The sequence below is a fragment of the Vicia villosa genome, linkage group LG2 (assembly GCF_029867415.1).
Source record: "Vicia villosa cultivar HV-30 ecotype Madison, WI linkage group LG2, Vvil1.0, whole genome shotgun sequence".
NCBI classification, from domain to species: domain Eukaryota; kingdom Viridiplantae; phylum Streptophyta; class Magnoliopsida; order Fabales; family Fabaceae; genus Vicia; species Vicia villosa.
Genome location: NC_081181.1, coordinates 200,034,574 through 200,062,181, shown reverse-complemented (window position 1 = coordinate 200,062,181; position 27,608 = coordinate 200,034,574). Strand labels below are relative to the sequence as shown.

Genomic DNA, 27,608 nt, shown 5'->3' with positions numbered 1-27,608 from the left:
ATTATGCAGAAACTGTGTTTTTTTTATGTTTTTTCTTAACAGTCTCGCATTTTAATTAAACGCAAACGCCAAATAAAATAAGCAACAGATAAACTGAAAATACTAATATGATAAATCAAATCCAAATAATATATACAAGCCGAAAATAATAATAATACTGTGCGAAAGATACAATCCGAAAATAAAAAATAAATAAACCCGACCACTACTGGGTGTGCCTAACCCTCTCACCCTGGGCCCTCCTCTGCCGCCTGTACGCCGCCGCACGGCCCGCATCAGTGACGATCATCTCCATCACGGCGACTGCCTCTGGACCGCCCTGATCAACGATACCTCGATCCAACGCGTCCCGCCCAAGCATCTCTATCCGCTGGCAGATCGGCATGAGATCAATGGCGTGGTCATCCTCGGCGTGCTGGTTCTCCAGGATCTCCTTGTGTGCTGGCCTAGGAGCGCCGGGAACGTCGGGTCTCAGCAGAGGATGTGACACCCGATAGAACCATGTGACGTACCCCTCCTCACTGTGCCAGTCTTGTGTGACCCGAGTGAGACGGTACTCCTGCGGTACCACATGATGCTGCCAGTCCGCCCTTATGGCACTGAGCTGCACTCGGGTCACTGTGTCAGGAGCAGCCTCAAAGGGTGACCTGGGTATCCGCTACACGAATCCGAACTGACGCATGCACCGCTCAGGGAGATACCGGACCATGATGCCGGTCCCGCATGCCAACCAGCCTGAATATAGAGCAGTGCCGTCAAAGGGGACAATCTGAGCGTAGTCGACGAACGGCCTCCAGGCGACGTCGTCGTGCATCGTGCGGTCCAAGTACAAACGGTATGGTCCCACCGCATCGTTCCCCCTCTGGAGAGCGTATCTGGCGGCCCTGGGCATGGCGTTAACGTATGCAGGATCGTAGCAGAAGTCGTGGATGCGGGAGAAGTAGGAGATGATCCAGCTCTGAAACACAAACACGATAATGTATTAAAAATAAATACGAAACATAAATAAATAAATAAATAAATACGATAATGTATTAAAATAAAATGTACCGTAAGTAGTGTGCAGGATCCGACCAACTGTCTCGTCCTCCAGTTGGAGGCCTCATTCAGCTTCTGGTAGAGGTATGCCAGAGTAGCTGCCCCCCAGTTCCACTGATGAACGGTATCCAGGTCCATGAAGTAGCGGAGGTAGGTCACGTCGACGTACCTTGCACTCTTGTCCACAAAGCATGCAGCGCCTACCACATGCATGTACCAGCACCGGAGAGCGCAGCCGCGGTGATACTGTGTGAATAGCTCGTCACCCTCAGCCTCAGCCTCGGCCGCCGCGTCCAGGTGGTGCTCAAAATAGCAGTCAGTATGGTGAACCGGACATGAGGCCCAGATGTCGTGACGCACTCAAAGTGAGCAACCTCGTGCTACATGCCCAAATAGAGTGTCATCCACTCAATGGCCTCGACCCTTTGGATCCGGGAGTGGTGCAACAGCGGCCCCCTAATCGGCAGGTGGAGAAGACACTGCACGTCATTCAAGGTGATCGTCATCTCCCCAACCGACAAGTGGAAAGAGGACGTCTCCTTGTGCCAGCGCTCCACAAATGCCCCCTGCGTGCCGGTGCTGATGGTGGTGTACCCCGTCATGCAGAGCCCGCTAAGCCCTGAATCTCGCACATGGTTGTTAAACCACTCAGCTGTTGGTTTAAACAGACTGAAAATCTTCCGGGCGTGGTTCACCATTTTCAACGGCTCTCTCTCTCCTATTACAAAAAAAAAACAAATAAGCGACATATATTAAATAAGCGACAAATAAACGGTTAAATTATAAAAAATGGTGACAAATAAACGGTTAAATTATAAAAAATACCTCTCCCTCCCAGATACGCCGAGCGACGTGATCGTGGTAGTTAATCAGCACGGAAGTGTCAAAGGGCCCTCCAGGATAGTCGTCCTCCTGCTCATCATCCTCCCCGTCTGGAGGGTCAACATCCGGTACCCCCTCCGGCTCGTGGTAAGGCACTGTCGCCACCTCCTCCTCCTCTCGCTGGCGGGAAGAAGATACCCGAGCCAGCCGACTCCTAGATCCAGAAAAAGAGGTACCCTCTCCCACGTCCACGGGAACTCGCACACGGCGTCCCCGGCCCTGCCCCCGTCCCTGGGTCGACGCCAGCTGCGCCGCCGCCCGCTCGCGTCTAGCCGACGCAGTCTGGGACTCTCTACCCTGTCTGATGCGTGCTGGTTGGTTGCCTGACATGTTCCTGTAAACAATTGAAATCGATTAATATGCGAGACAAATGAAAAAACAAAAAATGCACTTCTGATACAATTCGGAAGTTCATTTCCGAAAATTGGATGGAGGTGTTTTCGGAAATGAACTTCCGAAACACCCTTGCGCAGAACTTCTCTGCAACCTACAATGGCAGACCCCAAAACCAAACTACAAAACTACTTTGGCAATTTCTAAACACCCTAAATATCAGTAACAACCTACCCCAATGTGGTTTTTGCAATTTCTAAACACCCTAATAGAGATTTATTTAATAGATCTAAAAATTGAAAAAATTCAAAAACTTACCAATTGAAGAGATCAGGATGACTTAGGTTGAGTTTGGGAAGCTTTTGGAATGCACACTTGCTTTTACACACTCGCTTTTGCAGAAACTTTTGAAGAGAGGAAGTTTGAAGAAGATTTAGGGTAAAATGAATGGGGGAGGGGGGCTGTTTTGCTTAGTCTGCAAAACGCGCAATATTTCGGAAATGAACTTCGGAATTGTTGTTTCCGGAAGTGCATTTTCGAAATAAGACAATTTTTCAAAAAAAAAGGCGCTTTCAGAGATGCATCTCCGAAAACACCTTTTTCTTGCATTTCCGAAGTCAGGGGTAGTTTAGGTTTTTCATCAGAGGTGGACTAGAAGGTTGGGAGGTCTATAAAGAAATTTTCTAAAGAAAATTAAACTAAAATATTTTGGTTGTAAGTTTTGATTTGGTTCTTGCAAATATATGTTATGTTATATTTTATTCTTGTTCTTTTCTTTTAGTACATGTAAAATAAGTTTTGTACATATGTCTAAAGTCTTAAAGTATGCAAACTAAAACACTTCACTATTTACAAATCTTTGTATTTGAGAGAATTTGTATTGAGAGAATTTAATTTTGCCTAAATGGAGATGGTCCATGAGGGGGTAAGACAAGTAAAACTTACCGACGTTGGTCGAGTACCGCAATATCACACACACGCACGCACAAGAGTATATATAACGACAGTGATGGTAAATCATAGCTTCTGATGCAATAAAGTGGTTGGAACTGCAAGACTAGCACTCTAATGTCCAAATTAATATATAGAAATTTTTTCACTTTAGTATAGATCAAATAGGTAAAAGTAAGATCACTTTAATTTAGTATAGAACAAAGGATAAACTAGCAGATATTTTAACCAAACCATTAAAGATTAAAAAATTCTAAGAGATGATAAGAATGCATAATATAATAGGTGTAAATATTTTGAGTTAAGAAGGAATGTTGAGGTGTTAGTTAAGTTACTTGTTACATAAGTAACAAATTAACTAAGTTGCTTAGATTGTTGAGTTTAGATAATTTCTGTAAGTCCAAGTAGTGTCGTATAAATAATTTGTTAGAATTTTTTGGGTCATACATGTAATAAATTAATGTGTTAGGACCATTATTTAATTAGTCAAATTAAAGTGATCTATTTAATGTAAGATTTATGGCTACGGATGTAATTGTCATGAAAAATATTGTGTAGATACCAAAAGTCTTATTTCTATTTTTGTGATGGGTAAAATTGGAATAAGAAACCTTGACTACTCATGACCCTTCATGTAAGGGCATGAGATTCTAAACTTGAATAAACATGACTTTTCATGAAAGGGCATGTGATTCTTATAAATAAGGGATTATGGTCCCCAATTGTAGACACTAGAAAAATATCATAGAATATTTGTTTTCTTTATTCCATTGAAAGAGAAACTAAGGAATTAAAAAATCTACAATTGGAACGTCATTATCCTATCAAGATCATTGTCTTCTCACTAATATTTCATAGAACCTAAAGGTACGCTTTCTCTTTCTATTTCATCATAAATTGAGTATGGGTTCATAAAGTCTTTATTAATTAAAATTTTTTCAACAAGTGGTATTAGAGCCACCCGAACTTGATTCATGTTTGAATTTTAGAAATTTATTGAAATTATGGTTTTAAAATTGAGAATTTTCTTTTATTCTTCCAAATTTATTTTTATTTTTATTTTTGTTAAATAATAAATAAATTAGTTAATTAATTCTCAAGTAATTCCATTAAATTGGAGTTAATCATAAACATTTACAATGTTTACATGATGAACATAAAAGATATATTATTGCATCAAAAGGTTTTAAAATAAGGAAATTTTTTTACCCACCTCCTAATCTTCTTGGTCACCTCTGGTGAATTTATCAAAATACCCCTTGTTTCGGAAGTTCATTTCCGAAAACGTACTTTTATTGAAAAAAAAAAGGTGTTTTCGAAAATGTATCTCCGAAAAGGTGTTTTTTTAATGAAAAATATTGACTTCGGAGATTCATCTCCGAAATAAAGTTGTTTTTCAGAAAATTGGTGTATTCGGAAGTTCATCTCCGAATTCACCCCCCTTGGAGGAATTTGGAAATGTACTTCTGAAATAAGGTTTGGACAGAAGAAAAATAACAAACAAGAATGATTCGCTTTATTTAATTGGATGAAGATTACATCGATCACATTACATAAGATTAAAGTTACATATTGTTAAACACGGGTAGGTGAGGATGAGTCAACATTTTGATAACGTCGGCCCCCGATCTTTGAAGTTTCACGTCCAACTCGATCGGACCCTTCGAAGAAAATCGGTCGAACGTTGTCCACAGAACCGCTAAATCTTCGTCGTTCTTGATGGGGAGCGGTACTCGATCTTGACAACCTTTCGATTTTCGGGATATTGCAATAGCGTGTTGAGCGACGTTATCAACTCCACAAACGGCGTGTCGCGCGAGAAGCGAAATTGGAACGGCATCGGATAGCCAGGTGGGGGTAGGTTTGTGTCATTTGTGTTTTCTGGTGTGAAGAGGATGAAGAAGAGTGTGTTGTATTTATAGTCTTATTGTAGCAATGATGGCCCAACAAACCTTATCCTGCTCAGTGGTCTTTTCGGAAATGAACTTTCGAAAATTGGAGGCAGACAAGTATATTTCGAAAGTTCATTTCCGAATTATGCAGAAACAGATGTAAATTTTGCATTTTGTTGATTGCTTAGTGTTTTGTGTAAAAAATAAAAAGGAATTCAAAATAGATATAAATTAGACAATGATGACATAAAACATACTTATATTATATTTGTATTGAACCGGTCCGATTTTACATGATAAACAACAATACATACAAAAATGGTCATTCCAAACAAAAAACGATTCGGAACAAACTAAAATTCACCGAACCAATCGGTGGATCCTAAGTCCAAAATATGTATGTTCTTCGACCGATCTCAATTTTGCTCGCGCTCTTGGCTCATCATTTCTTCAAACTCCGCCATTATTGAAGCGAAAGGATCCGGCCAAGTCTCCGCCTCATTTGAACGATGTGTCGTCCATTGACAAGAAGTAGCCGGTATAGGACACCCCGGTTTCAAAAACACTTGGACGAAGTGCCGCGATCGTAGATACCCGATGCATATGATGCGGCTAGACGCATCCAATGGCGGTCGACTATGAAGTGGAAAGAAAGTCTCACTTAGTCCAAACCTCGTCAAATCGACACACACCCGATCATATGCACTTCCTATTAGATGACCCATATCGGGGAATGACATCCACTTCGAAACCGGAGCGATACCGTTAAGTGATGGAACAAGTGAATCATGAATTTTCGCAAACTTTTTTTGATTTTCATATAGTCGGCCGTAGATGTCCCGATACGAAGTCAACTCCGCAATAAGTTCCCGTCGAACTAAAGTGTGATTATTTTCCCCTTTACCGATCAAACCCGCTACGGTCCGATATCCACAATTGTCGTCTCCTCCAACATCAACGATGTTATCGATATATTTGTGCATAAAAAGTGGCATCTCATCAATGTAGACAATGGGTGATTTTTTGATCGGCGGTGTGCGAGGTGGCTTCGAAATACGGGCTCCTTTGTTACCACTACACTTGGACTTCGGTGTTGGTGAATCCGGGAATGATGCATCAACATGTTCAAAGTAGGAAGGAGATCATTTTGTTGATGTGTCTTCTTGTATATTTTTGGACTTTTTCGGTGCACCTTTCGTTTTAATCGGTTGAGATGGCGGTTTCAAATCGGTGGTCTCCGGAAATGCAATTTTTCGCAATTGTTCTTTTATGTGCATTTTCATTGTGTCATCTGCTTTAGCAAACTTCTCCATTATCACTTCCAACTCGTCGGAGATGGTGATTTTGGAGTCATTTTCTTTCGGTGGGTCAAAATCATCAAAACGAAGCTTCTTCCAATGGTCGGCCACCTCATCCATGCGTATTGGTGAATTCAACTTCTTCTTTTTTGAAAGTATACAAACACATAGAAGGCCGTATGTCTTTCTAATGGTGCACCCACATAAAGAACTATCCGGCCCCGTTGTCTCCGACCGCTTCGCTTCATGAAACAAAAAATTCAAACCCGATCGGGATATGTTGTAAATCAATTGGGAGAATAGAATTTGGCCCTTATACCGGTGTTCCATAACCGTCTTGCTCCGACCGAACAATGTTTGAATTTCATTGGGTTGATTTTCAAGCATTTGGTTCACGGTGTCCCATCCCCGACACAAATCTCCCTTGCTATCACCCAACCACCTCTTGAAGACCACATGTGCGGATTCAACTCGGTTAGTCGTGGTGCAACCAACATGTCTAACTCGATTTGTCCAAGCGCACACGATTTTTTCTCTGACTTTGTCAAGAATGGTGGATTCGACGTAATGACAAAAAGTCTTAATGGAACCACACAAAGACCTAAAATGTACCAATTTCTCGGTATACACCTCTTCGGAGTATACATCTAAAATTTCCCTTCATGCCGCCATTATCCTATCAACCACAACACCGGCTTTGATAACTTTACCGTTTTCATCCGGCCTATCTTTTGTCCCAACCGCGGGTTTCAACTTACTTCTCACGTTGCAAGTTATGTGATACCGACTAAGTAACACGGTCGATGTCGGGAAGACAGTATCAATCACATTCATCAAAGCATTGTCCCGGTCGGTGGCAATGACGTTTGGCATAACCTTTTGATCAACTAACAAAGACTTGCATATTCCCAAAGCCCATGTAAAGTTTTCTTCTTTTTCACACTCCAAAAAAGCAAACCCAATTGAATAAGTCTTGTCCGTCGAGGTCACACCAACTATCTCTAGAAGAGGAAGCCTATATTTGTTTGTCTTGTATGTCGAATCCATGACAAGAACGGTTAGAAATGTGTTGAACAATTTGATACTTTCGGGATGAGTCCAAAAAATATCACGCACCGTAACTTTGTCCTCGGACGTTCGGAAGCTTGACACATATTTGTTATCGCCTAATAGTTTCAAAAGTTGTTGCATTTCCGACCGAGGGCCCATTTTCAAAACTTTGATATTGTGTCGTTCATTGTAAACTTGCTTGATATTTGAAACGATATCCGGTTTTTTACGCTTCAAAAAGGCAAGTATGTTGCGAGGCGCCACTTTGACTATCGTTAAATCCGAAATCACATTCTTCTCTTCGTGGGACAAACGACACGCCATTGGATGTCCGTGTAACTTGGCATCCAAGGCATGATTATGACTTCCACAAATTACGGTTAAACGCCACAAATCATCAACCCTCCGAGTCGCGCGCAACTTAAACGGACACCCGCACTTTCTCGATCCCGTGTCTTCGTGTTTTAGTACCCGGTTTGATTGTGCATAACTCCCACCCCGTTCGCAATTCAAAATAACGAAAGCTTTCCGCCTACTATTTCCATTGTCGGACCTTAAAATAACAATTCCAAATCCAAGTTTACTAGCTTCGTTCCAAACCCAATCAATCAATTGTTCGCGACTACCGAAGCTCCGATCATTTGTAAATTGTTGCCGAACATCAACCGCATTGATCATAGATTTAACGTCGATAACCGGATCGTTATTAATGTTGACATCTTCCGGAACTACTACGTCATCGTCTTGCACAATGTTGTCCGGATGCACCATACCTAACATATGCAAAAATTAGCAAAAATGGCCAAAACTATTTTTTTAACTACCAGGGCATATTTCAGAAGTTCATTTCCGAAATGTGTTAGGTAATATATTTCGGAAATGAACTTCCGAACCATCATAGGTTTCAGCATAAATTTGTTGAATCAATGTAGTGAAATAGGGGATGAAATGAGAGATGTTTACCTCAAATTGTAGCTTTCTATGCTCCCTTTAACATGATCAACGGTTTGAAACTTGATTTTGAGACGAAAAATGGATGGAGATTGATTGAGTTTTGGAGAGGGTTTGGAGAAGTTTTGGAGAAAAAATGATGAAATAGTGAAGGAGGGAAAATTGTATATGCTGAAATGTTTTCGGAAATGAACTTCCGAAATATTCACGGGTTTGAATTTTTTTTGACTTCGGAAATGCATCTCCGAAAACACCACTTTTTTGGTGTTTTCGGAGATGCATTTCCGAAGTAAAAAAAAATTCAAAAAAAAAAATAACTTTGGAGATGCATCTTCGAAGCAGGAGCAATTGGGGGATTTCGCTGGGGGTGACCCCTATAGGGAGGTGGGTAAAGAAATTTTCTTAAGATAATTGTGTCACGTAACGTTACTGCAAACAGAAAGTAATACATATTTGTATTGTTTCTTGTAATTATTACAACGTATGATAATTGTAATCTTGAGGGAAAAAAATTAACGAATGATAATCACTAGGGGTGGACAGAAACCGATAAACCGGCCCAACCAACCCGAAACCGAAAAAATAAATTGGTATTGGGCGGTTTAAAACGGAAAGACGGGCCCACGGGTTCAAAAATCGGTTTAGAGTGGGTTACATTGGGCGGTCCGGGTAAGAATAAGTGAACCACGGGTACCCGGACCCGCCCACACTGCTTAGCTAATATGATGCCGTTTTGGCAATTAGGAAAGGGAATACCCCTCAGTTTCTCCTCATTCTCATCTCTCTCGTCTCTCATTCTCGTCTATGAAACCCTAACACCGTCAACCGTCTCTCTCACCAACCACCCTGACTCAACCTTACCTCCACCATCAGTCACCATCTCTCACAAACCACCGTTTATCCTATTTTATCAACACTAAATCAAAGGTTGACACAGTTGCAAGGTAATAATATTTTATTCGTTTATGCTACTAATGGCACCAACCACTGAATCAATACGATTTTGTTGCAAGGTAACATTTTTAATTCAGTTTTTAATTTTTTTTGCTTAGGGTTTCGAGTCCTGACTTTGTGGTTTCGAATCCTAACTTAGTTGTTTTGATTCTGAGTTTTATTTTCATGACAGGTTAATCTTTTATTGACTTCATGGGTGATTTAGTTTCTTCAAGGTGATTAAGTTTAATATTTTCACCACAGGTTCATGATTTAAATCGCAATTTTTTTTCTGATTCACATTCCTTGTCCAATGATTTATTTTTTTTCTGATTCATTGCCTCTTATCATAGTTGAAAATGAAAATATGATGTTGAAAATGTCTTCTATAGTTTGCTTATGTACCCACCCTGTCATTGTTATGCAGGTTTTTGCTTGTTGAAAAGTACTTACTGGGTGTTGTTGGTTTGTGTGCTTGTGTCTCAATCAATGCATTCCAAATAGGTTTGTACTCTGAATAAATGTGTGTTTAGTTTCAAATATGTGTCTGTGTTCGACGCCAACACGACACTGACACATATAATTATCAGTGTGGAGGTGTCAATTGTGTCATACTTCAAGAGAAATGAATTTTCTCAAACTTAATTTTGTGCTCATTCAATACAAATATCCAACCACAATCTAAAACAAGGACATAAGAGAAATAATTTTTCTAAAACATAAGTTTGTGCTAATTGTAAGTGTGTTAACTGATGTAAGTGTAAGTGTAGAAATAGAGATGCAAATGTTGTCTCCTTGTTTTTTTATCCTATGTTTTAGAATATATTAAAGAAGATATGGGTCAGGACCAAACCTTAGTACATTTTAAGAAAATATGATAGTGGGAAAAGGTGAATGGTGCATGTGAAGTAGTTTTTTTTCATTTGTCATAAGCCAACAATATTAATTGTGATGAAATGCATGTTTTTGTAGTCTTTTAACTCAATAAGCCAAGTATGAGTTAGTTTACTACATCTGAAATAGTTTTTTTTCATCTGTCATAAGTCAAGTATGAGTTTGTTTACTACTTGTGCAATTTGACCTTGCCAAAGGACTTAACAGAGAAGTTAAATGAGTTAATACAAAAACCAAGTATTTCTAGTTTAGTTTAGTTTTACTTGGTTAATTTTCTTTGATACTATATTTATAATTTTTATCCTAATGTGAATTTGATGTTATGTTGAATGTAGTTGGTAACTGATTTGGTGGGACATACTTGATATTATGGTTAGTGTTAATAAAAATTCTCTCATAATATTGTGGTTAGTGTTAATAAAATTGTTAACAATTTTCTTTTAATTTAATGATCTTATTATAGGTACCAGCTTATATAATAGCACAAGTTCTTGGATCCACTCTTGCAAGTGAAACACCAGCACACCAACTTATATATCAGCTTATTTTCATCAGTGAAAATGCTTACCTACAGGAGCTGTATATTGGGACTATTATTATTTAAGTTGTAATTTAAATTTATGTTGATGCTGAAGCTATGTTGTAGTCATTTGGATTTATGTTGAATTTTAATTTCTGCTAAGGACGTAATCCGGGGAATACCGGGTTCGATTCCTAGGTGGGAACAATGTTTGGCCAGTGCCCGTACCTCTCGGCACGAGCTCTGGATTACTAGGGCCCCTTTCCCCTAGGAACCAGAGTGCGAAAGCAAAAAAAAAAAAAAAAGTTGTAGAAATTTGTAGCTCAAAATAGGTTATTGGGTTCAATAAAAATCATCCCAATAACCCGATTAAACCGCTCTTATTAACCTGTGGCCCGTTATAACCCAACCCGGCCAAATCGATTTAGAAAATGGGCGGAAATGGGTTTATATTGTTCAACCGCGGGTTCGGTTGGGTGAGGTTTTTGGGCCCGAAACCGCCCAACCCGGCCCGTTGTCCAGCCCTAATAATCACAACATATTTTTTTTCTTTTCCTTATTTATTTGTTTGATTTTTTTTGGCAATTATTATAATTACAATTATTATTTCTTCTGCAATTTTTTTCTAAAGAAAATGACACGGGCAAGTTGTGCTAGTTTACACGGCTGTGTGGCACACAATTATACTATCCATTAAATTTGATAATTTGTTTCTTATTTAAATTTTGGTTGTGGTTTATATTTTATATATTTACTTGACATTTAAATGATTCTATTGAGAGTAGAAATCAACAAAGTGATCCTTCATTTATGGATTTGATCATTAGAAATATTGAATGTTAGTGTGCATATGTTTCTATGTGAGTATTAGTTGGCCCAAAGGAAAATTGATATTTGATATGATTATATACACACACACTTATAATGATAAAAATGTGATAATTTTAAGGCTTCACATGTGAATGATAAATTAATCCAAAGAGGGGTTTATTATTTGACATGTTTTATTATCAATGTTGGATCGTTATGACAAGAGTATCACTAGCAATTAATATTATTGTCCAAAGACTTGATATGGATGGGGTGCACTAGATATCTTGAGATAGGTTATGACATTATTTGAACATTGTTATAAAACTAACTAAAATCATAAAGATCAAAGAGAGGTAGAGAAGAGAAAAACAATATTATATCATCTTTTTTCAAGTGTGTTTTACATTATAATATGGGTCTCTATTTATAGGACTCAAGGGAGATAGAAAATCACACATATTAAACACATATTAAGTATGAAATAGGAAGATGAAATACTATGAGATGGATGGACATCCACTATCATAAATATTCATAACACTCCCCCTTGGATGTCCATTGAGGATATGCCTCGTTAAAACCTTACTAGAAAAAACCTAGTGGGAAAAATTATAGTGAAGGAAAAAGAGTACAATATCCTTTGAATGTGAATTGCCTCGTTAAAAATCTTACCAGGAAAACCCAATGGGAAAAAACCATGGTGAAGGAAAAAAGAGTGCAAAACATATGTTTTTCTCCCCCTCATGCAGACATTTACATGTGAGACGATATTATGTGTAGTAGTCTTAAAATTTCTTCTTGGAAGTGACTTCATGTAGTGCTAATAGTTATGCAGGATTTGATGAAGTTGTTGCCATGAGTTGTTTCATAGATCTCCATGAAATGGTTGTACCATCACATGTAAACAAATAACCTGTTTCTGATCTACCATTGTGAGAACCTGACAAGTAACCAGCATCTCTAAGATAATGAAGTATATGTTTGACTCCGTTCAAATGTCTTCATGTAGGCGAATAATTGTATCTTGGTAATAGATTGACCACAAACGATATATCGAGACGTGTATAATTAGAAAGGTACATTAGTGCTCCAATTGCACTAAGATATGGTACTTCAGGACCAAATAATTTTTGTAATCATTTTCTTGAGGCCTGAAAGGATCTTTCTCTACATCTAATGATATAACAATCATTAAAGTGGACAACAAATGAGATTTGTCCATATAGAAGTGTTTCAACACTTTTCTATATAATCTTCCTGATGTACAAATATTCCATTGTCCAAATTCTCAATTTGTAAGGCTAGACATAATTTTTTTTTCCTAGGTCCTTCATCTCAAACTCTTTCTTTAAGGAATTTATAGCTTTTGGAAGCTCTTCAGGAGTTCCAATAATATGTATGTCATTCACATAGATAACTAGTATTGCAAATTCTTTTCCACATCATTTTATGAAAATACAAGTACAAATTGAATTATTTGTATATTCATCATTTAGTAAAGATTCACTGAGGCGATTATACCACATATCCAAATTCTTTTAGTCCATAGAGAGACTTGTTCAATTTGATGTAGTAGTTTTATCGAGATCCACAATTACGTGCCTCTAGTATATTGAACCCTTCAGGGAGTTTCATGTAAATGTCACTATTAAGTGAACCATATAAATAAGATGTCATTACATCCATCATGTTCAAATTAAGCCTTTCGTGTGTTACAAGGATGATTAATTATCAAAAATTGATTGAATCTACTACAGGTGAATATGTTTTATCAAAATAAATATTAGGTCTTTGTGAAAATCATTGAGAAATAAATCAAACTTTATATCATTCTTATTTTTCTTTTTCACAAAAACTCATTTATATCCAATTAGTTTCACACCTTGAGGTGGTCGGACTACAGGTCCAAAAGTGAGTCACTTGTAAAGTGAGTTTAATTCTTCTTCAATTGAATATATTTATTTTGGCCAATTCTCACTTAGTATACAATTTTGAATAGACTTTGAATCATGATACTCATTATCATTGATCACTTTTAGAGCTATATTGTATACAAAGACATTGTCAATATTGACTTTATTTGTTTATCTCAATTTCGGTTCCATTCCATTTCATCCATGACATAATTTATCGAGATCTCTTTATTTCATATTTCAAGTACTTGATTTGTTCTTCTGGAACTGAGAATTAAATTAGCTCAAAGTGCTCTTAACATTTTCATATCCTCACTTGGGTCATCATTAGTTTCTTTTCTTAGTAGATGACTTTTAACATTGGAACCGACTTTCATACCACGCTTCAGGCGCAACAACAACAACTCATTTTCAATATTATATTATCCAATAGGAGAATCCACTTTGAGTGGAGTATTATCAACTGATAATTTATTTCTTAAACTTTGCAAATGAATAATATTTTGAACTTTTGGTTCATATTGATTTGTACGAGGATCAAGATAACAATTTATTTTAACTTGTTCATTTGAACTTCTTGTTCATGATTTTAGCTGTTCATTTGAACTTCTTGTTCATGATTTCAGCTGCTTATTCCCTCCCCCTAATATTGGGAAAATTAATTTATCAAGTGACAATCAGCCTACTTGGCTGCAATCAAATATTTGATTATTTTCTCAAATTATATCCTCAAAATTGAGAGTCATATTAATTATATTTTTCCAATATTCTTTTATGACTCATCTTAATGTATTATATTGGAGCAATTGGAATATACACAACACATCCAAATGTTCACTAAGATGAGAAGTATTAGAATAAATTAGGGAGGACTAAAATATAGTATCTTGTTGGCTTAATGCGAATAAATATCTTAATATCATACTTTTGGTGTTTCAAATATATAATTTAGAATTGATGATCTCATAAGTATCAACAATAGAATTAACTTTAGACGTCTAAAGAATGGATCTTCGGGTCCATTTTCTTTTTATGAACATATATTACATGATATTCAATATCAATTTTAATAATATATGTGATACTTATACATAAATTTCTAAAAAATCCAGAAAACAAGATATTAGTCTAATTAGTTGAGAAAATAAATTCACAAACTTCTGGTTGTGAGTAGAGACATATGCATGATATTTTAGTCGATGCAACAATTAATGTCATAAAAACGTAATTTCTCAAATTTTTATTTTCCTTTAGAAACACACAAAAATTGACTGGATTGAAGAAATTTCTGGTTCTTCAATACAAATTATTCGCATCATATTATATCCGAGATGACCCAACCGATTTTACCAACGACACATTTAAGTGTAATTTGTAAACTACTGGTTTTCAATGACATGTGCTTAAATTGTACTGATATAAGTGTAGTACAAGCCCGAGGAAAAAACCGATAGCTTTTCTATTATATTTTTTATGTCCAAGTTCATTTGTGTAATACAAAGATATTCCATACCTCCAATAGAATTCATGTGAATTATATATGAAGAAATTATTTGATAAGACATAAAGAGAACACGCATAAAGAAAACGTAAAGGATTAAAGTTCATTCGAATCTCGACTCTATCAAAATATGAGCTTACTTTCGTATGCCTTTAAGATGGACTAACAAATGTCATCCATCCACTATACTTGTAAAAAGAAAAGAATAGTATAATTAAGATTTATATGAGAAATCTAAGCACTATTGTAACAACTTTAAAATATGTAGCAACTTTAGACTATAGATATATTCTTTAATTGATAACGTGTTATAAAACTAACTAAAATCATAAAGATCAAAGAGAGGTAGAGAAGAGAAAAACAATATTATATCATCTTCTTTCAAGTGTGTTTTACATTGTAATATGGGTCTCTATTTATATGACTCAAGGGAGATATAAAATCACACATATTAAACACATATTAAGTATGGAATAGGAAGATGAAATACTAGGAGATGGATGGACATCCACTAACATAAATATTCATAACAAACATATATTATTTGAGTTTATTTATGATTTATTTCAAATTGCCAGTCCTAGTTTTTAATGGTGCCAATTTTAAGGACCGGAAGAAAAACCTCTAATGAAAGGAAAATTATGAGAAGTGGGATCGTTCTAATCGCATGAGTCTTATGATCATAAAGTGCGGTGTTCTAGAGACATTCAGGGATACTATATCTAAAGAAATAACAAGTGCTAATGACTTCCTTGTTGAAATTGAAAAGCGCTTTGCTAAAAGCGATAAAGTGGAAACAAGCACACTTCTTCAAAGCTTGATTTCTGTAAAGTATAAAGGCAAAGGAAACATAATAAAGTATATTATGGAAATGTCTAATATTGCTTCCAACAAACTTAAGACAGAAAAGCTTGAGTTGGCGGATGACTTACTCGTGTATTTGGTGTTAATATCTCTTCCTACACAGTTTGGTCGGAGAGAGTACAAAGTGGACAAATTTTTATATAATATTTAAGGACAAATTCTATGATAGCGGACCCTATGACAAAGGGGCTTCCATCCAAGGTCTTTCATGAGCATGCTGCTCACATGGGTGTTATATATAAAATTAAAGGATTTTTTTGGTTTAGTGGGAGTTAGTCATTTTTGTAATTTATGTTCTATGTTTTGATAGTATATATACATACTCATATATTTTGTTAATCAGAAATAAATTTTGGTTATTAAGTTCATTGCACTTTGTATGATAATATTAAATTCATTTAAGTAAGGAGGACCAGTTGAAAATTGATATGTATTGATCTATGTCATTTAGTTGTGTTTATATTTGTGATCATTGATGGGTTTAATTATGACTGATATAATGAAAACCGCTTTGGTCCTATATATTGATGAAACTAATGGATGAGATAAGGATATGTCCAAAGTTTATAATGGAAATTTTTGAGCTCGTAAAGTCTAACACATTTATAAGGATACATATATGACTAATAGGAGATTGTTATAATTTTTTGGGTCATACATGTAATAAATTAATGTGTTAGGACCATTATTTAATTAGCTAAATTAAAATGATCTATTTAATGTAAGATTTATGGCTAGGGATGTAATTGTTATGAAAAATATTGTGTAGATACCAAAAGTCTTATTTCTATTTTTGTGATGGGTAAAATTGGAATAAGAAATCTTGACTAATCATGACCTTTCATGGAAGGGCGTGAGATTCTAAACTTGAATAAACATGACTCTTCATGAAAGGGCATGTGATTCTTATAAATAAAGGGTTATGGTCCCCAATTGTTGACACTAGAAAAATATCATAGAATATTTATTCTCTTTATCCTATTGGAAGAGAAACCAAGGAATTAATGAATCTACAATTGAAAGGTCATTATCCTATCAAGATAATTGTCTTCTCATTAATATTTCATGGATCCTAAAGGTACGCTTCCGTTTTCTATTTCATCATGAATTGAGTATGGGTTCATAAAGTCTTTATTAATTAAGAAAATTTTCAACATAATCATCATTAATTCATTATTGAACGTACTTAATAACAACAAATAAAATTGATGTGAAATAAACACAAATAAATTTTGTTTTTCTATCTTTTACCTTTATGTGTGTGTATAGTTCTAACAGAAGTAACACATAACAATATGTATTAGGATAATTTTGATTGGGCGTTAGAAAAGGATGGCCCATAACTCAATCATCCCGAAAGCAACATAATGGGCCACAATGCAAAACTAGGAGGGTGTGATTTGGCATGTCACAGGTCGCCATATCCCATCCCTCCCGCCTAGGGGATGGTCTCTTAACTCAACATGGGGTTCATTAAATAATAACTTCTTTTGTGTATGTTCCAGACAACTTGTTCGTTAAAAGGTCAGTATTTACCACTTCTCGATGAAAGAAATTGTTTCTTTCTATTAATTGGGAGAATTGATCTTCTTATTCCTACACTCCACACAAATAGTTGGGACGAAACTGCTTCTACACCCATCAACTTAGTCCATAAGGTAGGCCTATAAATATCTCAACCCTTAAGATTGAGAAAAGAATTTATTATTCAGATATCCAACAAATTCAAACTCTCCTGCATTGTTTTACGTATGAAGGCTCGTCAACTTATTCTATTGTTTGTAAATACATAATTATATTTAACTTAACTCATATATATATATATATATATATATATAAAATGTGTATGACGGTGCTTTAGGCTTGGTATAGAAGATGGAAGTATTTTTTAAAATCAAGTCATATGGGTGTAGGCTCTTCTTTAATAGGCTTCCTACAAAGGACCTATTGGTATATAGAGGTATTTCTTTTCCTTTGGATTTTTTATATTGTTGTTTTTGTGGCTTTCATGTGGAAAGTATGGGCCGTTCTTTCTTCTTATGTGATTTGATCAAATCCATTTGGTTGGAGATAGCTACTTGGGTAGGTAAAAGGGAGGAGGAGTTGGTGGAGTGTCGTTCACATTTTATGTATTGGTACTCTTTTTGTAGAGGAAAAAAAGGTGAAGTCAAGCAAAGTAGGAGTTATATGGTTAGCAACAGTGTGGAGTATATGGTTGGTTAGAAACGGTATATGCTTCCGGAATGAAGATTAGAATGTAAATAATACGGTTTGGAGTATTAAATCTTTGGTTTGGAAGTGGTCTTTCGCGGTGAAATTACGCAATTCAATTGTACTTTCTACGACTTTAGCAAGGAGTATTTGCTATTCTTGTAGTGGTTTGTAATTAGTTTGTAATTTTCCGTTTTATTGCGGTGTTTTTGTCTGCTTCATTGTGTAAAAGGTTGGAGAACCCTTAGTTCTCCGTTTAATTAATTATTTGCTTTAAAAAAGTGTATGGGTATGTGTATGAACATGCAACCCTCCCAGGGCCGGCCCATAGGCTAGGCAAGTGAGGCCTTTGCCTAGGGCCTAAAAAAGATTTTTTTTTACTAGTGTACATTATACCGTTGCCATGAATGATTAATCCTTAAAACAGTACCGTTGCATAGAGAAGGTAAAAAGCCTCTTCAATGTATACACTGCACTTTAGCAACACACTAGTAGGCAGTAGTATCTTTTTAATGTAATGATTTCATTCATTTAATACTAGTTTCTCTCTCAAATCAATTTATATTAAATACTAATGGATGCAGTTTTTACGTGACTATTCTATTGCTTCTTCCTCATTCTATACTTTCAAGTTTCATCCCTCCCACATCATTTTCATATTAGTTTTGGTTGTCTCTCATCTCTCATTCTAGTTTTGCCAAGATTAGAGAAGCTTTATAAAAACAGATTTTTTTTATTTCATATTTTATCTTTTAATTTTTATTTGTTTTAATTTTATTATTGTGAATTTTATTTGTTTTATATTAGTGTGTATGATAAAATATTATTATTTTAATTTAGAATAGGAGAATGTCAACTCGAAAATTTGAATCAGGAAGTTCAAAATTGAAGAAAAAAAAGAATTGAATCGTTAGTTGAATCACAAAAGGGAGCTTTAGATAAATTTATCAAAACAAACAAGAAAAGGTAAATTTGAAGAAGAACTTAACAATGTAGATGAAGTTAACAACTTAAACAATGATGAAAATACAAATAGTGATTTATTAATAGAAGAACTTGATAGAGTAGACACCGCTACAAATATACGTGATCCAATTCCAAGTCAATGGACAAATATTAGTACGAATTTGAGAGATTTATTAGTAGAAAAAGGCCCCCTTAAAATTATCGATATAGATTTTCCTAAGGATGAATCCTCAAGACATTTTTCTTCCTCGTTTTATATTAAAAAATTATCAAACGGAGAAAAACGTGAAAGAATATGGCTAATATATTCTCAAGATTCGGATAAAGTATTTTGTTTTTGTTGTAAATTATTTAATACTCTTTCTAGTACAAGCAAATTAGCAAGTTGTGGTATTAAGGATTGGAAAAATATGAGCTCTAAGTTGAGGACTCATGAGATGAGTAATGAACACATCATGTTCAAGAACAAATAAATAAAGATAGAGAACATTGGAGAAATGTTTTATTTAGAATAATTGCAGTTGTTAAAACTCTTGGAAAAAACAATTTAGCCTTTCGTGGAACAAATGAAAAGATTTATCAAGAACATAATGGAAATTTATTAAGTTTTATTGAAATGATTGCTGAATTTGATCCTATAATACAAGAGCACATTCGTCGAATTAAAGATAAAGAAATTCATAACCATTACCTTGGGCATAAGATACAAAATGAATTAATAAGTTTAATAGCAAATGAAATTAAAACAAAAATTATTCAAAAAATTAAAAATGCAAAGTATTTTTCAATTATACTTGATTGCACTCCTGATATAAGTCATCAAGAACAAATTACTTTTGTCTTACGATGTGTTGATATTTCTTCTACTCCGGTACAAATTTGTGAACATTTTTTAGAATTTTTAATAGTAAATGATACAACTGGAAAAGGTCTTTTTGATGCAATTATAAATGAGATAAATATTATTGGCCTTGATATTAGTAACCTAAGAGGACAAGGTTATGATAATGCGTCTAATATGAAAGGAAAACATCAAGGAGTGCAAAAAAGATTTTTAGACATTAATCCTAGATCATTTTATACTCCATGTGGTTGTCATAGTTTAAATTTATTACTTTGTGACATGGCTAATTGTTGTCCAAAAGCTACATCTTTTTTTGGAGTGTTGCAACGTATATATACACTATTTTCTTCGTCTACTAAAAGATGGAAAATTTTACAAGATCATATCCCTAGCCTAACACTTAAGTCATTGTCACAAACACGTTGGGAAAGTCGTATTGAAAGTGTGAAAGCTTTGAGATTTCAAACTTTACAAATAAGAGATGCTTTGTTGAAATTATGTGAAATTATCGATGAACCTAAAATAAAAAGTGAAGCAGAATGTTTAGCAACTTATGAGCTTAAAAATTTTGAATTTTTATTAGGCGTGATTATTTGGTATGATATATTATCTGCAGTAAACTCTATTAGTAAAAATATGCAATCAAAAGATATGCGTATTGATGTTGCTATAGAACAATTAAAAGGGCTTATTTTATTTTTTGAAAAATATAGGGAAAATGGGTTTGAAAATATTATGATTTCTGCAAGAGAAATTGCTTTTGAAATGGATATAGAACTAAAATTCCGTGAAAAACGTATTATTCGTAGAAAGAAACAATTTGATTAAATTATTAACAATGAAGTTGTAAAATCTCCTGAAGAATCATTTAAAACTGACTACTTCTTATATATAATAGATCAAGCAATCACTTCATTTCAAAATAGATTCGAACAATTTAAAATATATAGTGATATTTTTGGTTTTCTATTTAGCATTAAGATGTTAAAATCCATTGAAGTTGAAAATTTAAAAGAGAATTGTTTCAACCTTGAACGATCATTAAAGCATAATGACAAAATTGATATTGATGGATTAGATTTATTTATTGAACTACAAATTTTAAAAGATATAATAAAAGTAGAAAATGATACACCAATTGATATACTTAATTATATAAAGAGACTTGATTCTTTTCCAAATGCGTATATTGCTTACAGAATAATGTTAACAATTCCTATAACTGTTGCATCTACCGAGAGAAGTTTTTCAAAATTAAAGTTAATAAAATTTTATTTAAGATCAACAATGTCTCAACAAAGATTAAATGGATTGACTTTATTATCGATTGAAAAAAAAATACTAAATAAAATTGATTACAATAATTTAATAAATGATTTTGCATCTCAAAAAGCTCGTAAAATAAAATTTTAATTAAAAATTAATTTTAATTTAAAAAGTCTCATTTTAAGATTCACCTCAGACCACAATATATGTTGGGTCGGCCCTGAACCCTCCAATACTTGTTCTTTACAAATAATTAGTACAATTTTGTATATAAAGTTATAATATAGAATTATATTCCATAAATAAGCAAGGTTCAATATTTAGTTGGGCAACAACCCTTATCACATTGATTATAGATCATTCCCAACGTGCAATGACATGCTAGCAAGTAATACAACAACCCTTATCACATGGATCGTAGCCTGATGGCGGTGCGCAATGACATGCATTCAAGTAACACATTGGTATTTGAGGAAAAGGACAAATATCATCTTTACAATCTTCAATAGTTTCACATGGAAGAAAACCTATACGTAAATAAGAATAAATAAATATTATTACAAGAAATGAAAATTTTAAATATGATAAAGAAAAAGTATTAAATTGTATGTGAAAAATACTTACTATGACTGGCTACAAAAAGAATTAGGGAACTCCAGATAATTAAAGCATAAATAATTTTTAATATTTCATTCATATTTTTGTATCATTAATTTGCAAGTAACCAATAAATCATTATTTGACCATTTTATAAGTAAAACACTTCATGTTTTTTTAGTTTTGATTAAATTATTTTTAGCACTTTTGGAGTTGTCGGAAAACCATTCATGTAATTAATGATATTATAAAATTAAAATGTCTGTTTAAGTAAGTTAATAGGTCACATATTTTTTAGTAAATATTTCATTTAAGTTTTTTGATGATGATTAAAGGTCATTAAAATTTTACTAAACTTTCAATACATATTTTTTATTTCTTGTTTAATCATATGAGTAACGGTCATTGTATTCTCTTTTTGTTTATATGCTACATGTGTTTGATAGTGGCTATGGAATCAACTTAGTTGCAATGTCAATTAATATTGTTATGTCTTTTGCATGTTTTACATTTATGAAAGATTATAATGAAACTAAAATAGAACTAGATTGTAAGAAGAAAATATAAAATGAATTTTGAACTGTCTCAAATTTTGTTCTTGGAGATAGATGTTGGACATAATGTCTGAGACAATGTATACAACCAAATTATAACAGTTTAATTTGTAGAAGATGATGAAGAAAAAAACAATAAAGAACATAATAATTAGTAACTTAGTTCAATGCAAACCGCATCTACATCGGAGAACATCCAACCCAAGAAAGAAAATTTACTATCAATAGTATTAGTACAATTAGTCTAACATGAACACCCCTTGTTCACAGCCTTTTTCAAATACTACCCAATGACTGTTTATTTAGGACTCCCTCTAAATATGAGAACCTCTTTTACTTTCTCTCAATCACTAATCCTAATGATCAACTTCAATAAACTTAATCTTTCTCATAGTTATAGTTTGTTCTTGATGGCGCTTGTGGAGAAAAAGATATCGTCAATAAATTATGAGATTGAGGAATTCCCCGGAGTGAATGATTTCAGTCTATGACGCTTAAAGATGCAAGTCTTTCTTGGTCAACAGTATTTGTTAGAAATGTTGAAAAAATTTGATAAGATTGATGCTGCCCTAACAGAGAAGGAGAAGACGACGATGATAGAGAAATTCCATAACACCATCGTATTGAGACTTGGTGATAAGGTTCTCCAGCAAATTTTGAAGGAGAAGACGGAGGCGGGTGTGTGGACGAAACTCAAAAGTTTGTACATGACCAAATTGTTGGTCAATCGCCTCTACCTGAAGCAAGCTTTGCATTCGTTCAAGATGAGTGAAGACAAAGTCTTGACTGCAACAGGGGCCAGATGTGCCACACTTGCTAGAACATCATGTCCCACATGTGTCTTTTGTTCACCAAACCATCTTGTACACTGCATGTTGTTTTACATAATATAGCTAATCCAAAAGGAACAAGACTTTCATTAAAAATAACTTTAGTAACATTATACTTTGAAGAGTTAGATTCATGGAACTAATGGATCAAAACCTCATTTAAAAAGATAAAAGATAGTATTCGCTAAAGTTCAATAAGGGTGATATAACCTACTAATAAAGGACTTTGGTTTGTGTGTATAGTAATCATAATTTGTAGGGAGCCTGCTCACGTGGAGATTGTGAGAGGCTCTTTTAGAATGTTTTTTGGGAAAATTCGCCGACTGCCTGCTGCGAAAGGAGACATATAAGTTGAAAATCCTCCTAATGTCAGGCAAGATGAACTGACATACACATGAACCAAGCAAAATAGGCGATTTTTCTAAGGAAATAAGTCGTGAGGATACTAACACCCAAAGCGGACAATATCTCGTACTCGCGGTGGCGCGAATTTGAAGTCGATTGCTACAGAACCTGTTGCCAGAAAGCAACTCACATCGACACCAAGAGAGATGGTAATCCACCGAAATGTTAGCCCATGATCACAAGCGAAACGCCAAATTCAAAAACCTGTATAAGTCGAGCCCCACGACTCATTGTGGAGAGAAGGAGCGAGTAGGGAAATAAAGTCACTTGGCTCATATACTATCGAAGGTAAATATGGATCGGTTGACGATCATGCACAGACCTGCTAATATCGATTTTTCGAGTGACGCATGTCAATATCATCCACACGCAATATAAGTATAAGATTCCTCAAAATTCATAAAAATTAATAACCTCAAGGTTCATAAAAATTAATGACCTCTTATCTGCAATTGGCTCATACATGAAAAATTAATGACCTCTTCTACTCAATTGGCTCATATATGAATTAATGACCTCTTATCTTCATAAAAATTTAAGGTGAATTTTTTACTAAAGTTTAGTGATCAAGTGAGTTTTAGAGGTAAATTTGGTTTCTCTATGAGTTTGTTCCTTTCTTAAAAAAAGAAGATATAGTTTTACCTAAGAGACATTTAGTAGTAATGTTATAATTATAAGAATGCTTTCTCGAAACTTCCAAAGTGTCAAAAATATTTCATTGAAATTACAAACCATGAAGTGTTTTTACTTATCAAATAATTGTTTGTTTGTTACATGCAACTCAAGGAGATATAGTATGGCTGAAATTCTAAAAACTGTTTATGCTTTCTTCATACTGTCATTCCTAATTCTTGTGGCAACCATCCATAGTAAGTCCCTTTTCTCACATATTTAACACTTTAAATCTTTTATCATTTTCTAGTAACATTCTTTGGTTCTTTTTATATATGTATAGGTTTTTGCCCATGTGAAACTAACGAGGATTGTGCATGTGAAGTATGTCCTGATCATAACAAAAACGCGTCGTGCATTTGGAAAGGATGTTACTGCCGTCAAGAGTACCTATTACATTAAAGACATGTTATAGTGTTTCTTTTTTAGGTTAAGACATGTTATAGTGTTTCTACTGCTATGAAATTTCTCTCATCTTGACTCATGTTTATTAATTAGTCGATATTTTAGGCTTAAGTTGAAGATCAATCCAAGCTTCTTGTACTGAATTTTCCGCTGCACAACCCAAAACCAAATACATTAGATTTTTAACATTCATGTATATACTATATTTCTTATGAAGATATCAAAACTTGATTTTAAACATGGATAAAAACATAAAAAAGGGGATTTAAATTGAATTTTTAAAATTTTTTTTTTGTTGATAAAATATATGACGAAAGTTGATTTATATAGTTGACCCTATCTAAGAGGATAAAGCTTAATTGTAGTAGCAGTTTTTAAAACTTTTATCATAATTATATATAATAAAGTCATGTTCACTAATGATAGTGATGTGGTTACAATATAAAAAAATTACATTGACATGACATAATAAATAAACTCTTTAAAAAAAATTCAAATGTTTATATGATATAAAATTTAAAGGTATTTTTAAAACGCAATCAAATAAATAAGTTCAAGTAAAAGAATTTAGCTAAGGGTTAATACCTATTTTGCCCCCTGCCATATAGGCGTTATTTGAAAAACCCCCTACAAAAAAAAAAGCTGACGTGGCAATTTATTTTTTTTTTTTTTTTAATTTTTTATTATTATTTTTCATGACATGGTCGACGTATGTGGCATTTTTATTTTTATTTATTTATTTTAATTCCACGTGGCAATTTTTATTATTATTTTATTGTTAGGTTGTTAAAATGCTAAATATTAAAGCTTGAAAAGAGTGGTCTCAAGGGGACTTGAACCCAAGACCCAAAACTTGCAGAATACTAGTGTTACCACTAGGCTGCAGGTTTCTTCTTGTTGTATCGTTGCCTTTGATGATACTTATTATATACTGAATCATTATAAACTAAATTAATTTGTTATAATTTAAATAGGTTTTACTATTTTTAATTTAACTATATTAATTAAAATAGTTTTAAATTATTTTAGTTTATTTTTAATTTATTTAAATAGCTACAGTATTTTTTTTAAATTACATTAAAGTTTTACAGTATATTGATGTTAAATTATTAATTATTATATAAAACATAAAAATATTTTTATTTGGTTCAGTTAGTATAAACTAAAATAATTATGTTAAATATCGTTTATATTTTAAAATATTAATATTTAAATTACTATTTAAAAATAATGTACATATAAAGTAATATATTAGTTAATATTTAATATTTAAATTAATAATTATTAGTTAATAGTTAACGTTATTAATTAATATTAGTTAAATTATAAAATAGTAATTAATATTTATTTTACTGTTAAGAATATTAAAATTAATTTAGAATTAAATAGATGATTTATATAGATACTATTTATATAAAATAATGTAATTTAAAAAATACTATAGCTATTTAAATAAATTAAAAATAAACTAAATTAATTATATTAATACATATTAATTAATTAAAAACTAGTTAAATTAATATAGTTAAATTAAAAATAGTAAAACCTATTTAAATTAAAACAAATTAATTTAGTTTATAATGATTTAGTTTATAATGATTTAGTTTATAATGATAATAGTAAAATAATATTAAAATAATAATATTTTAAACAATTTATATTAATATTTATATTTAATATAACTTACTATTAACTTTATTAATTAATATTGTTTAACGTTATTAATTTACTAATTTAATTTAATTTACTATTAACTTTACTAATTTATTAAATTTATAAAATAGTAAAATAATATTTTAATATTTTACTATTTTATAACGTTAAACAATTTATATTAAATTATATAAAATATTTAAATTAAATTTATTAAGTTAAAATATAACAATGCTTTTAATGTAAATATATATATATATATATATATATATATATATATATATATATATATTTACATTACTATTGAAATTGTAAATAAAAATGCAGTATGCTATTAATACAATTCAATGTATTTGTTAAACAAAACAAATCACCTAGCCTATTGGTCAGACGCTTAGTGTTTGTATGGAGGGGGTGGGTTCAACTCCCACTTCCAACAAATTTTGGTTATTTAGAACATTTTAACATATCATCCAAAAATTAATATAATATAAATTGCTAACGTGGCATTATAAATAATAATAAATAAAAATAAAAAGCCACATGGGCCATCCACATCATTAAAAAAAATAAAAAATTAAAAAAATACATGCCACGTCAGCTTTTTTGGTGACTGGATGTGATGAAGGTAAAAAATGAGAGAATCTTGAAATGTTAGGGAACTTCTTGCAACTTTTTTTTTTGCAGGGGGTTTTTCAAATGACGCCTATATGGTAGGGGGCAAAATAGGTATTAACCCTTTAGCTAATTGAATGAAGATAAACACTAAAAGTTAATATTGTTCTCTTCCGTGAACAGTTTTTAAATCAAAGGCACGCATTTAAAATATATTAGGCAAGTGACTCTAAACAAGAGAGAGAGAGAGAGAGAGAGAGAGAGAGAGAGAGAGGTCTGAATTCTATCATGTGCTATAATTTGTTGTTTTTTTCATGATATGGCCGAAAACCAAGCAAATCAAGGAATGATGAGGCTCGGATGACCCACTCTCACTGCCTCAACACGTCGCTAGATGGCTCATCAACACGAGCAGGCTATAGTTGTCCCCCTACCTCACGAGAGGGAGGCTTCGACCTCTAAGAGTAGACTTTCACGAGGGCCGGAATCCGAGAGTCATGCGACCCATGACGAGGATGAGCATATTGCACCTCAGATTCCAGTTGTGCGGATTCCCCCCTTGCAGACCCGTTTCCAACTAGCATGTAGCTCCCCTTGTTTGGAAATAAGAGGTCTTTTCTGAACTTCCTATATTATTTAATTTGTATCCAAATTAAGTTCTATTGATCATGTTATATTTTATTTTCAACAAGAGTGTGCAAAATTGTAAAGTGTGAATCATGCAATAAAGATTCACAATCTTTATCAACCTGAGGAT

At 33.5% G+C, this 27,608-nt stretch overlaps 3 long non-coding RNA genes across 4 annotated transcripts; 2 read left to right on the top strand and 1 right to left on the bottom strand.

The window, feature by feature from the left end:
* The first annotated feature begins 9,159 nt into the window (after positions 1-9,159).
* LOC131647928 (uncharacterized) lies at positions 9,160-10,238 on the top strand. Its single transcript, XR_009298000.1, has 3 exons — positions 9,160-9,408; positions 9,522-9,564; positions 9,756-10,238. It is a non-coding gene; the product is annotated as an uncharacterized LOC131647928 (long non-coding RNA).
* Positions 10,239-21,230: 10,992 nt separating this feature from the next.
* Positions 21,231-21,854, bottom strand: LOC131647927 (uncharacterized). The gene is made up of 2 exons (XR_009297999.1): positions 21,745-21,854; positions 21,231-21,647 (listed from the first exon to the last, which is right to left on the bottom strand). It is a non-coding gene; the product is annotated as an uncharacterized LOC131647927 (long non-coding RNA).
* A 2,065-nt stretch (positions 21,855-23,919) lies between these two features.
* LOC131647926 (uncharacterized) lies at positions 23,920-24,856 on the top strand. Of its 2 annotated transcripts, none has more exons than XR_009297997.1 (3): positions 23,920-24,046; positions 24,293-24,375; positions 24,462-24,856. It is a non-coding gene; the product is annotated as an uncharacterized LOC131647926 (long non-coding RNA). The 2 variants fall into 2 exon arrangements; XR_009297998.1 differs by having other exon boundaries at positions 24,022-24,089.
* Positions 24,857-27,608: the final 2,752 nt, after the last annotated feature.